At 46.1% G+C, this 12,382-nt stretch overlaps 1 long non-coding RNA gene across 2 annotated transcripts in view; it reads left to right on the top strand.

Moving 5' to 3' along the window:
- The first annotated feature begins 1,025 nt into the window (after positions 1 to 1,025).
- LOC120402319 overlaps positions 1,026 to 12,382 on the top strand; it is a 30,539-nt gene continuing 19,182 nt past the window's right edge. Inside the window, exons 1-2 of one of the 2 annotated variants that reach the window (XR_005597139.1) lie at positions 1,026 to 1,164; positions 6,144 to 6,540. This is a non-coding gene — a long non-coding RNA (uncharacterized LOC120402319). Of the gene's footprint in view, positions 1,165 to 5,367; positions 5,422 to 6,143; positions 6,541 to 12,382 lie in introns of those variants that run through there. The other variant, XR_005597142.1, reaches the window with a different exon arrangement.

Below are 12,382 nucleotides of genomic sequence, written 5' to 3'. Positions count from 1 at the left end.
GATACATTTCAGCAGGATCAACTCCAAAGGCTGTTCTGGAATATATGTGTACAAATGAGATGACCACCCTCTTTCCAAATGCTTTTGTTGCTCTGTGCATACTTCTAACACTTCCTGTAACAGTTGCCAGTGGAGAACGCAGCTTCTCCAAGCTGAAGTTAATAAAAACACATCTACACTCCACAATGACTCAGGAGAGGCTGGTCGGCCTTGCAACCATCTCAATAGAGCATGAGCTGGCCCAGACTGTGGACCTTCAGCAGGAAGCAGTTCAAATCTTTGCAACCAAGAAGGCACGGAAAGCACCACTTTGATTATTCAAACAGATAAAAAATCCAGTGTTTACTATGCAGACAAGAAACGTTACATTTGCTGTTCAGGTATTTGAAAGTTAAGTGTTAACTTAAAATGCCTTGTTCATAAATTTTAAGTTGTTAGTTCTCCTTTATTGGGGTAGGTAGCAGAGCAGTACCATGAGAGGAGCAGAACAGGAATAAAGCATAATTGAGACCTTTAAAAGTTTTGGCCCAAGTGAGGGGACATAGGGGGTGTCATTTGAGCTCCCTGCTTCAGGTGCCAAAATGTTGTTGGCCGGCCCTGATCTAGCCACAGGAAAACTCACCTAGAGGAGGAATGCAAAGTGCCCACAGATCAACACAGCCCTCAATATGAGCTGTGCTGCTTGGGAAGGGGTGATCAGGATGAAAAGGGATATGTATTTTTTAGGCAGCCTTCAGCAATGGGGCTCCTCTGTTGGGATTCAGTTATAGAGTGGTGGTGCCAACCCACAGCCACCATCCTGCACACAGTAATCCTTGCTATCACATGAAGGTGTAACTTACTTGATTGCCCTCAGTTCCCACTGGACTCACTAGAAGTAGTCCAACCCCGCACTGGGTCAACGGGGGCTGACCAATTATTGCAGGCCCAGGAGACCACACCCCTTTATCCCTGCTGCACATGTTTCTGGTGGAGGGGCAGATAAAGGAGGCAGCCCAGTTCAGTCATGGATGGCTGGAGAGGAGGAAGGATGTGTGCTGTAGGCTCCTGCAAAGGAACCTTTGACTCTCTAGGCCACTGGGACTGGGCACCTGGACTATGCTGGGGATGACCAGCCGACCATGGAGACTGCCAGCTGAGGAGATGCCCCAAATGGACCTTATGGTAAGAAGTAACCCAGGGAATGTATAGAAGCGATGCTTGAACCCTTAATAGGGAAATTACCAGCTTCATAGTGCCCTGGGTCAGATTCTGCTGGAGTACAGTGGGTGTAGAGATGCTGGTTCTGGTGGGACCCAACTGAGAGTGCCAATGCAAGACAAATTGCTTAAAACCGGGAAGTTACAGCCGAAGGCTGGGGTTTTTCCACCTCTAAGGCAAACCAAACCAGCCAGACAGAGAGGATTTTGGTTTTACCCCACTGGCTAACTACAAGTCACACAAGCAATTCCCTTAGACACTCCAGTTTCCCAGTATCACCACCAGTGCCACTCATTATGGGGACAAATGGTTATCAAAACCAATACCCTAGTAAAAGAAAAAAGGTTCTCTTGATCCTAAAGAATTAAGCCCCAGACCCAGGTCAATATACACATCAGATCTTACCCACAAATCACGCTGTTGCCAATCCTTTAGAATATAAAATCTAAAGATTTATTCAGAAAAGGAAAAAGATATAGATGAGAGCTAGAATTGGTTAAATGGAATCAATTACTTACAGTAATGGCAAAGTTCTTGGTTCAGGTTTGTAGCAATGATGGAATAAGCTGCAGGTTCAAATCAAGTCTCTGGAGTACATCCACAGCTGGGATGGGTCATCAGTCCTTTGTGTAGAGCTTCCGTTTGTAGCAAAGTCCCTCCAGAGGTAAAAAGCACGACTGAAGACAAGATGGAGGAGCTGCAGCAGCATTTTATAGTCTCTTGTCATTTGGCCTCTTTCTTTGTTCCAAAGACAAGCATTTGCGCACATGGCAAGAAAAAACCTTAGAGTTCTCTCAATAGAGTTCTCCGGCATACCTTGCTCAGTCACAAGGGGTCATTTGTATAGCTGAGGTCCTTAATGGGCCATCAAGCAGGCTAGGCAGTGCTGGTGCCAAATTGTCTGGGGTGTCACCCAGAAGCCTAGCATAAGTTTGAAATATAGACAGTACAGAGCCAATATTAATAACTTTAAATACAAAAATGATACATGCACCCAGATAGCATAATCATAACCAGCATATCACAACCTTGTCTTAGGCACCTTGCCTGACCCCCTTTATCTGGTGCCACTACAGGACCTTGGTAGCATCAATGATCCATATGGTCCCATTTCATGTCAATAACATCACAGTGTGGGCCCAGATTCCCCAAAATGCTCCCCACACCAGCCATGAGGTATGGCTACTGGGGCCCCAGTTCTAGACTAAGCGCTTGCTTAAGAACATAAGAGTGGCCATATTGGATCAGACCAAAGGTCCATCTAGCCCAGTATCCTGTCTTCCGACAGTGGCCAGTGCCAGGTGCCCCAGAGGGAATGAACAGAACAGGTTATCATCAAGTGATCCATCCCATCATCCATTCCCAGCTTCTGCCAAACAGAGGCTCGGGACACCATCCCTGCCCATCCCGGCTAATAGCCATTGATGGACCTATCCTCCATGAATTTATCTCAGGGGTCGGCAACCTCTGGCATGCAGCTTGCCAGGGTAAGCACCCTGGTGGGCGGGGTCAGTTTGTTTTCCTGCCGTGTCGGCAGGTTCGGCAGACCGGGGCTCCCACTGGCCGCGGTTCTCCGTCCCAGGCCAACGGGGGTGGCAGGAAGCCGCGGCCAGCACATCCTTTGGCCTGCAGCACTTCCCACCACCCCCATTGGCCTGGGACGGCAAACTGCGGCCAGTGGGAGCCGCAGTCCGCCGAACCTGCTGATGCAGCAGGTAAACAAACTGGCCCGGCCCTCCAGGGTGCTTACCTTGGCAAGCCGCGTGCCAGAGGTTGCCGACCCCTGATTTATCTAGTTCTTTTTTGAGACCTGTTATAGTCTTCGCCTTTACAACATCCTCTGGCAAAGAGTTCCACAGACTGACTGTGTGTTGTGTGAAAAAAATACTTCCTTTTGTTTGTTTTAAACCTGCTGCCTATTAATTTCATTCGGTGGCCCCTATTTCTTGTGTTAGGAAAAGGAGTAAATAACACTTCCTTATTTACTTTCTCCACACCAGTCATGATTTGATAGACCTCTATCAAATCCCCCCTTAGTCATCTCTTTTCCAAGCTGAAAAGTCCCAGTTTTATTAATCTCTCCTCATGCGGAAGCCGTTCCATACCCCTAAGCATTTTTGTTGCCCTTTTCTGAACCTTTTCCAATTCCAATATATCTCTTTTGAGATGGGGCAACCACATCTGCATACAGTATTCAAGATGTGGGCGTACCATGGATTTATATAGCGGGAATATGATATTTTCTGTCTTATTATCTATCCCTTTCTTAATGATTCCCAACATTCTGTTCGCTTTTTTGACTGCCACTGCACATTGAGTGGATGTTTTCAGAGAACTATCCACAATGACTCCCAGATCTTTTTCTTGAGTGGTAACAGCTAATTTAGACCCCATCGTTTTATATGTATAGTTTTCCAGTGTGCATTATTTTGCCCCACCCCGAGGCTACAGGCTGTTTGCATGCTCTGCCATGCCCTGAGGGTCTGAGTCCCCAACTGCTATTGTCTGCCCCAGCCAGGAGGTTCAGGGGCCAGAGACTGAATATTTGTTCTGCCCCATTTCCGAGGCTGTGGACTGCTTGGTTGCTCAGCCCTGCCTGGGGTCCTGAGTTCCCCAATCGCAATCATTTGACTCAACAAGGAATCCAGACGGCTGTGTGATGGGGTGTATCAACCCCACAGTGGGCCAACAGGGGTGGCTCTGCTCGACATACTGAGCCCTGTGACAGAGGATACACGGCACCTATCAGTACTGAGATCATAGTGTTCCATTACTGTGACACTGCACCCCATATTCTTCATGGGGATAGTATGATATTTTTGACATTTATTATCTACTCTATGCAAGATAAGTCATGAGATGTCATTGAAAAGGTTATGATTTGCTGAATATGTGTATCCTATTTGGATGCATGTGTCATTTTTGTATCTGAAGTTATGAATACTGACTATGCATCTGTAGTTCAAATCTAGTTACACCTGGGTAACACCCACTAGACAAGATGTTTTGAGTATAGATAGTGGTTGGGGAAGGGCTTATTCAGTGCAATGGACCATTAGGAAAAAACAGTAGGCCTTAGGAGAAGCTGATCTCCCACCTGGGGAGCCTTCCTGTGAACACTCCAAACAGCTTGTGAGTGATGGTTGCTGTGACTTGTGGCAGAGCTCTGACCTTGCCCCCGTGGGTCCTGCACTTCTAGGCGGTTTATGCTAGTCTCAGTGGCTCACTGTGACCCTACACGTAACCCTTCTCTCTCTAGGGCCAGGGTTACAGTCTACTGAGCCCTTCTCATCATAGGCCTGCAAGGAGGTTGGTGAGAGAACTCCCACAGTCTCTGTTGTCCCTGGGGGCTTATTTCAGAACAGTTTATCCTCCTGTCCTGACAGGGGCCTGACTTCCCCTTCCAGGTGGGTTGGGGGGAACCCAGGCGCACCCTCTACTCCGGGTTCCGGCCCAGGGACCCTAATGGTAGCAGCTGTTGGCAGCCAACCTTTCACTGCCAGAGTTGCTACATTTCCCTAGGCCACTTCCCCACAGCTGTTCTGCTTCTCCCTTGTTCACCCTTACCTTAGAGCTCCCTTACCAATGGTTTGAGGGTGTCTTTATTAACCAGTCCTTCAGCCACACTTCCTCTCCCCTGGCTCTCCTCTGCCTGACTGGAGTGAGCCCTTTTTATAGTATCAGCAGGGCCTTAATTAGAGTCAGGTGGTCACATTAGCTTAATGGCCTCACCTGACTCTTTGCAGGTTAATTAGAGTCAGGTGTTCTCATTAGCCTGGAGCAGCCCCTGCTCTGGTCAGTCAGGGAACAAAAAACTGTTAATCCAGTGTGCCAGTATATCTACCTTCTGCTATACCCAACTGGCCTGGGTCTATCACAGACTCTACAAGGACATGTGATGAAACCACATGTCTCTAGACTCCATCTTGGGATGTCAGTATTTTTCCACCAACCGGTCTGGGAACCAAGCTTTGAAACAAAGTGTTCCCACCATATGCAAAAGGTATATAAGGCAGGGAGTGATATAATCTGGGGTTCTTTGCTTCCCACCTAAAATGACTCCTGGAAACACCTGAGGAACAAAGATTGAACTGGGGGAAGTTCTGGATCCAGGCTAAAGGGATTTTTTGCCTGTGAATGGAACACCTGGTGATTCCAAGCTGTAAAGCAAGTGCAGTTTGCCCCTTAAGAATCTGCAGCCTGCTTGTATCATCTCTTAGGGTGAGAATCGGATTGGATATGAATAGCAATCTAGTATATTAAGCTTAGTTTGCATTTTTTGTTTATTTGCTAGGTAATCTGTTGATCTGTTTGCTATCCCTTATAATCACTTAAAATCTATCTTATTTAGTTAGTAAACTTGTTTTTGCTTTATCTAAACCAGTGTGTGGGAAACTTAGCTCAGGGATAAGAGGCTGTTGCATATTCCTCTCCACATTGAGAAAGAGGGTATATCTTATGAGCTTATGCTGTACAGTTACCCGTGCAGCACAAAACAGTATAATTTTGGGTTCATACTCAGGCGGGGATGCATGCCTGAGGAGCTGGCAGTAGCTTTCCCATGCAGGGGCTGGTCTGAGAGCCTGTTTGCAGCTGGGTGTATCCCTACTTGTATGTATGCTGGTGAAAGTGCAGGCTGGAGGGCTTTGTAGCTTGTCACAGCAGTACAGTGTGAGAGGGAGCCCAGGCTGGTGGGTCAGGGGGCTCAGTGGTAACCCAGTTCCAGGTCACACCCTGGGGGGAACCTGTCACAGTTACCTGAAAAGATAATATTATGACAATTAAGGAGACAATATGAAAATAAATTTGCTTTAATCTAATGGGAGGGTCATGCTGCCTGCCCATTTTGCATCTATTTTTGACTTATTTTTAAGCATCACACTAAATGTTCCTTGTTACCAGTAACCCCCACTTTTCTTATCTCTCTCTCCATCACTTTCCAGTCCTTATGTGACGTCCTCTGTATTTATTATTTCCGCAACATTGGTGCCATCTCCTAATATGAACACAGCTAAGTTGACACAAAACGAATGCATCCAGCAAATAAAGACATGAAGTAGCTGTGCAGGGTGAAGAGTGATGCTATTGGGGGTGGGAACTGTTTGTTTTGTTTTTAATTTGTCAAAGAATTCTCTGAAAATCCTGAGAGGCCTGGACATGGCTACAGCGTGCAAGAAGTAGCTCTGCTTGAAGACAGACAGACGTGTCACCCTGGTAACAGAAGCAGCTCCATGGAAGTGTTCTGTGCATCACACCAACCATCCACAGACAGTATTTCAAAAACCACTGAGCTTCCTGAAACGCAACAGAGAGGGGATGGAAACAGTCAATAGGTGTAAGGTAAAGATATTTACCTAACTTCCATATTTTTCACTTGGGAGCTCATGGCTTTTTTCAGACTCAAAATAGGTTTTCTTTTTGCAATCTCATAGTCACAAACCCAAAGTGCAATCCTGCTCTCAGTGAAGCCAGTGGGAGAGTTCATTACATGAACAGCAAGAGCAAAGGCCAGATTTGTTCTTTTGGTTCAGAAGTTTGCTTTGTGTTACATTCTCTTTTGCCCTTTCCTCTTTGCACTTTCTGTTCTCTGTGTAGATTGTTGATATTTGTTTTCTTCCCTTGAAAACATTTTGTTTCTCTTTTGAAAACTAATAAAATAGGTGAACATATAAAAGGTCTGCTCTGATTTTATGGAATCAGAGCCATGGGTTGTGAATCAAAATTTATTAAACAAAATAGACCTGTTGATTGGGTACTGTTGATTGGGAAGCCAATGCTGAAAAACGATCTGGCAGTGCCATATGTTGAGCTGCTCACATACATCTATATTGGCGAACTAGTCACAGAAGCCGCTATTTCAGGGATAAAACTGAGATACTTTGTCTATAAACTAGTCTAAAATAGAATATTCAATACAAATATTCAATCTGTGGGTATATATAGGATGGTAGATGATGATTCCATTGTATTTTTCACAAAAGTTGGGGTGTTAGCCTTTTAGGGCAAAATTCCAGTTTGAGTAATTAGTCTATAAGACCTCCTAAACTCTCTTCCCCACCCCATCCCCTCCCCCCCACCCCCTGCTCATTAATGTAGTGTAGATATGATAGTCTTTATTTCCTGCCCTGCCCTGTTGTATAGTAGTGCTGTGTGCTGTTAAATGGCTAGCTCATTCCACCACAGAGGTGGAAGTATGTCACTGGATGCCACTTGTATAAAATATACCTTATAAAGATATAAAGGCATTATGTATGCCCATAAATCGCTCATTACAAGTCTGAGCACCAGAGAAAGACAGTCACTGGGAATAAGTATTCATGGAGCTGCTCCTTCTGAGAGGGGACATAACAGTTTTCAAGTACATAAATGTTGTGTATTTGGTTGTCATGGTTTTTGTTGCTATGGCAACTGAGTTAGATGATTATGGGTTAGCTCAGCCAGCTTCAGTCGGCTGAGTGAGCTCTCTGAGTCTGTAAATAAAATGGTGGTTTTGTTAGCTGTCTGCTGTCTGGCCTCAAGTGATTTCTTCCTAAACCGGCTGCCCCCAAGGATATAACAAGTGGCGACGATGGATGGGATCCTGGTGCTGCTCCAGTAACAGAAGGAAGTAGCAGGCAAGGTACAAAACAAACAAATAAAAATACTGCTTGTTTGCACTGACTGTGAAAGTGAAACTAAAAATCATGGCTACTCTGACTAGGCCACTGGAACCTTTTGATGAGAATATAGAGCAATGGCATGTGTATACTGAGCGTTTTGAGCTTTTTGGTATTGCAAATGACATTACAGAAGCGAAGAAGGTGCCAATATTCTTAAGTGTTGTAGGGGCTAAAACCAACACCCTGCTACGCAGCTTACTACACCCTGTTAAGCCTGAGACTAAATCTTACAGTGACATTGTGGAAATCCTGGGGTCCCATTTTTCCCCAAAACCACTGGTAATTGCTGAAAGATATAGGTTCCACAAAAGAGACCAAAAGGAAGAGGAAACAGTTGTACAATTTGTAGCAATTTTAAAAAAGCTAGCAGAACACTGTGAATTTAAAGAGATGTTAAATGATGCCCTGCGTGACAGGTTAGTGTGTGGCCTCTGCAGTGAAGCTAAACAGAAGCGCCTACTGACAGAGGCTCAGCTTACGTTACAGAAGGCTGTTGATATTGCTGTCTCCATGGAACTGGCTACAAGGGAGGCGCAATACATTGGTGCATCCCCTAGGGTGCAAAAAGTGTCACAAGAACCGACCCACAAAACGGTGCAGAGTCAAGAATGTTACTGCTGTGGTAAGCCAGGACACCAGGCATCAGAATGCTGGTGTAAGGACCTGGTGTGTCGACACTGTGGCAAAAAGGGACACATTGAGTGTGCCTGTAAACAAAAGAAAAAGAGGCCTGTGGTCTGGCCGACAAAAAGAGGAACCTTGCATACCCTAGAGCAGACCCAGGATAATCAAGGAGACACCTCATCGCAAGAGGAAGTGCCACTGCATGTTTTGTCTTTGGCAGCGGGCTCACATGACTACTGGGTAACCCCCTTATTGGACGGCAAACCTATACGCATGGAACTGGACACCAGTGCAGCTGTCTCGCTGGTCTCTGAGACTATGTATAAAGAAAAGCTACATCATCTTCCGCTTAAGGCAACAAAAACTGTTCTGAAGACGTATACGGGAGAAGCTGTGCCCATGGTGGGCACTATTGATGTTAAGGTGGAGCTCAATGGACAGGCAGCTAGATTGCCACTGTTTGTGGTGAGAGGTAACTACCCAGCCTTAATGGGTAGGTCTTGGCTTGGGAAGATTCAACTGAACTGGGCAGAAGTGCACCGGATGACTAAAGAAGAAACCAGTCTAACCCCTATACTAAGGAAACATGCTGCTGGTTTTGGAGATGATTTGGGAAGTATGAAGGGAATCACTGTGACATTGAACATTAAACCTGGCAGTCCACCAAAATATCTGAAAGCCCGAACTGTGCCATATGCCATCAGGCCAAAGGTTGAAGCAGACCTGGAGCGCCTGGTCACCAATGGAGTCCTAATACCAGTTACCGATAGCTCATGGGCCACTCCTATCGTTCCAATAGTGAAGAAAGATGGCTCTCTCTGGATTTGCGGAGATTTTAAAGTCACTGTCAACCCAGTGTTGTGTGCAGAGCAATACCCGCTTCCCCGCATCGATGACCTCTTCGCAGGCCTGGCTGGGGGACAAAAGTTCAGGAAGATTGATCTGAGTCAAGCATATTTACAGATGCACGTCGATGAAAAGTCCCAAGAGCTGTTGACTATTGTGACTCATAAGGGGCTTTATCGATATTGTCGCCTACCCTTCGGAATAACATCGGCTCCCGCCCTGTTCCAGAGAGCTATGGACCAGATCTTGTGTGGCTTGTCAGGAGTTCAGTGCTATCTGGATGATATCCTGGTCACTGGAAGAAATGAAGAGGATCACTTAAAGAATTTAGAGGCTACCCTACAAAGATTGGAAGAGTATGGCCTACGAGTTCGCAAAGACAAGTGTGAATTCTTCAAGCCCTCTGTTGAATATTTGGGACACATCATCGATTCTGCAGGTCTTCATAAGGCCCCTGCAAAAGTTAAAGCTATTGTGGAGGCTCCCCCACCACGAAATGTAAGCCAGCTGCACTCGTTTCTAGGACTACTGAACTATTATGGAAAGTTCATCTCACAGTTAGCCACACTGCTAAAACCACTTCACGAGTTCCTTGGGCAGAACAAGGCCTGGAAGTGGACTGAAGCCTGTGATGTTGCATTTAACAAAGCTAAGGATGCATTGTTAAATTCTGAAGTTCTAACGCACTTTGATCCGTCCTTACCCCTGCAATTGGCCTGCGATGCTTCCCCTTATGGAGTGGGAGCAGTCGTGTCACACATTATGCCTTCGGGAGAAGAGAGACCTATTGCTTTTGCTTCATGCACTCTAAGCAAAGCAGAAACTAACTACGCACAAATCGAACGTGAGGCATTAGGAATTGTTTTTGGAATTCGGAAGTTTCATCAGTACCTGTTTGGGCAAAAGTTTACTCTTCTTACAGACCATCGACCTCTGACGTCAATTTTTGGACCCTACACAGGCATTCCCCCATTAGCTGCTAGTCGTATGCAACGTTGGGCATTGTTACTTTCAGCACACACATATGAAATCAAATATCGGAAATCCACTCTGCACGGCGATGCAGATGGCCTCTCAAGGTTGCCTTTGCCGGTCAAACATCAAGATAGTGCCCAAAAGGAAATCTTCTACTTTGAACAGGTAGAGAATACACCCATCACTGCTACTCAGATAAAGAAGGCAACTCGCGTTGACCCAGTATTGTCCCAAGTTATGAACCTGGTGATGCATGGAAAATCTCGACAAACCTCTCCGGTCTCATCGGACCTTGTTCCCTACATGTCCAAGCAGATGGAGTTATCGGTCCAATCTGGTTGTTTGTTGTGGGGGAGACGTGTCATTATTCCACCACCACTGAGATCACAGATGTTAGAACAGCTACATTCCGGTCACTGTGGAATAGTGCGCATGAAGGAAATTGCACGAAGCTATTTTTGGTGGCCTGGATTGGACAGCGCTATTGAAGAGAAGGCAAAATCTTGTATGTCATGTCAGGGTGTGAGGAATGCACCCCAGTGGGCACCCCTACACCCATGGGACTGGCCTGAAAACCCGTGGCAACGTATTCACGTTGACTTCACTGGCCCCCTTGAAGGAAGCATGTTCTTGGTGGCAATAGATGCCCATTCTAAATGGCCAGAAGTCTCTATAATGCAGTCCACTTCTGCAGAGAGTACTATCCAAAAACTACGAGGACTCTTTAGTCGTTTTGGTCTGCCAGAATAACTTGTGAACGACAACGGACCGCAGTTCGTTTCTTGGGAGTTTCAAAATTTTATGAAGGCAAATGGGATACACCACATCACGTCAGCACCATATCATCCATCCACCAATGGATTAGCTGAAAGATTTGTGCAGACAATGAAACATGCTTTGAAATCAGCAAGGGGACAACACTCGATTAGAAAGCGTCTGGATACCTTCTTACTTTCCTACCGAAACACACCTCATGCTACGACCCAGGCATCCCCAGCCTTTCTAATGTTGGGACGACAGCTGCGCATTTACTTTGATCTGCTGAAACCTTCTGAACCCAGACAAACTGTGCAACATCAGCAGCAATATCAAGTCATCAGACGGGCACCCAGAGCAAAAGACCGAACCTTTAGCCCGGGACAGCCAGTTTTGGCTCGGAATTATACTTCCAGAGCTAAATGGGTCCCGGCCACAGTCATCACTCAAACAGGACCTGTTTCCTACAGTCCAGACTGCAGAGAATCTTACCTGGCGGCGACATGTAGATCAGCTGTTGCCAGTCCTCAGGACCCATCTGCAGTTGAGGGGTCTGACTTCACCTCTTCTGGTGAGGCACCGAATCATGAGTCACCTGTTCCTGACTGTTCTCCTCCATTACTGCCGGCGGCTGAGATACCCCTTTGCCCAGCATGAGCTGATACCACCTCCCCACCCGTTCGTGCTGCGGACCCTGAGCCCCTAGTGCTTTCGGGTGCAATAACACCAGAAGTTCGCCGTAATCCACCTAGAGACAGAAGGCCTCCTCATCGGCTGGATCTTTAGCTAGGGCGAACCCACGGTTATGGGGCAAAATAATCCCCCGGGTTTAGCCGGGAATGGAGGCAGTCTACCCTCCTTCTCTAGTCTAGTGTGTGTGTTATTTAGGGGATGTTCTTATTAGGGGGGGAGGAATATGTTGTGTATTTGGTTGTCATGGTTTTTGTTGCTATAGCAACTGAGTTAGATTATTATGGGTTAGCTCAGCCAGCTTCAGTCGGCTGAGTGAGCTCTCTGAGTCTGTAAATAAAATGGTGGTTTTGTTAGCTGTCTGCTGTCTGGCCTCAAGTGATTTCTTCCTAAACCCGCTGCCCCCAAGGATATAACAATAAAAGGTTATTACAAGGAGGAGGGAGGAAAAAATGTTCTTCTTAACCTCTGAGGATAGAACAAGAAGCAATGGGCTTAAATACAACAAGGGAGGTTTAGGTTGGACATTAGGAAAATCTTAACTGTCAGAGTGGTTAAGCACTGGAATAAATTGCCTAGAGAGGTTGTGGAATCTCCATCCTTGGAGATTTTAAGAGCAGGTTAGACAAACA

Source organism: Mauremys reevesii, linkage group 1, assembly GCF_016161935.1.
Source record: "Mauremys reevesii isolate NIE-2019 linkage group 1, ASM1616193v1, whole genome shotgun sequence".
NCBI classification, from domain to species: domain Eukaryota; kingdom Metazoa; phylum Chordata; order Testudines; family Geoemydidae; genus Mauremys; species Mauremys reevesii.
The sequence above is the reverse complement of the archived record's forward strand: the minus strand, read 5'-3'. Positions and strand labels throughout refer to the sequence as shown.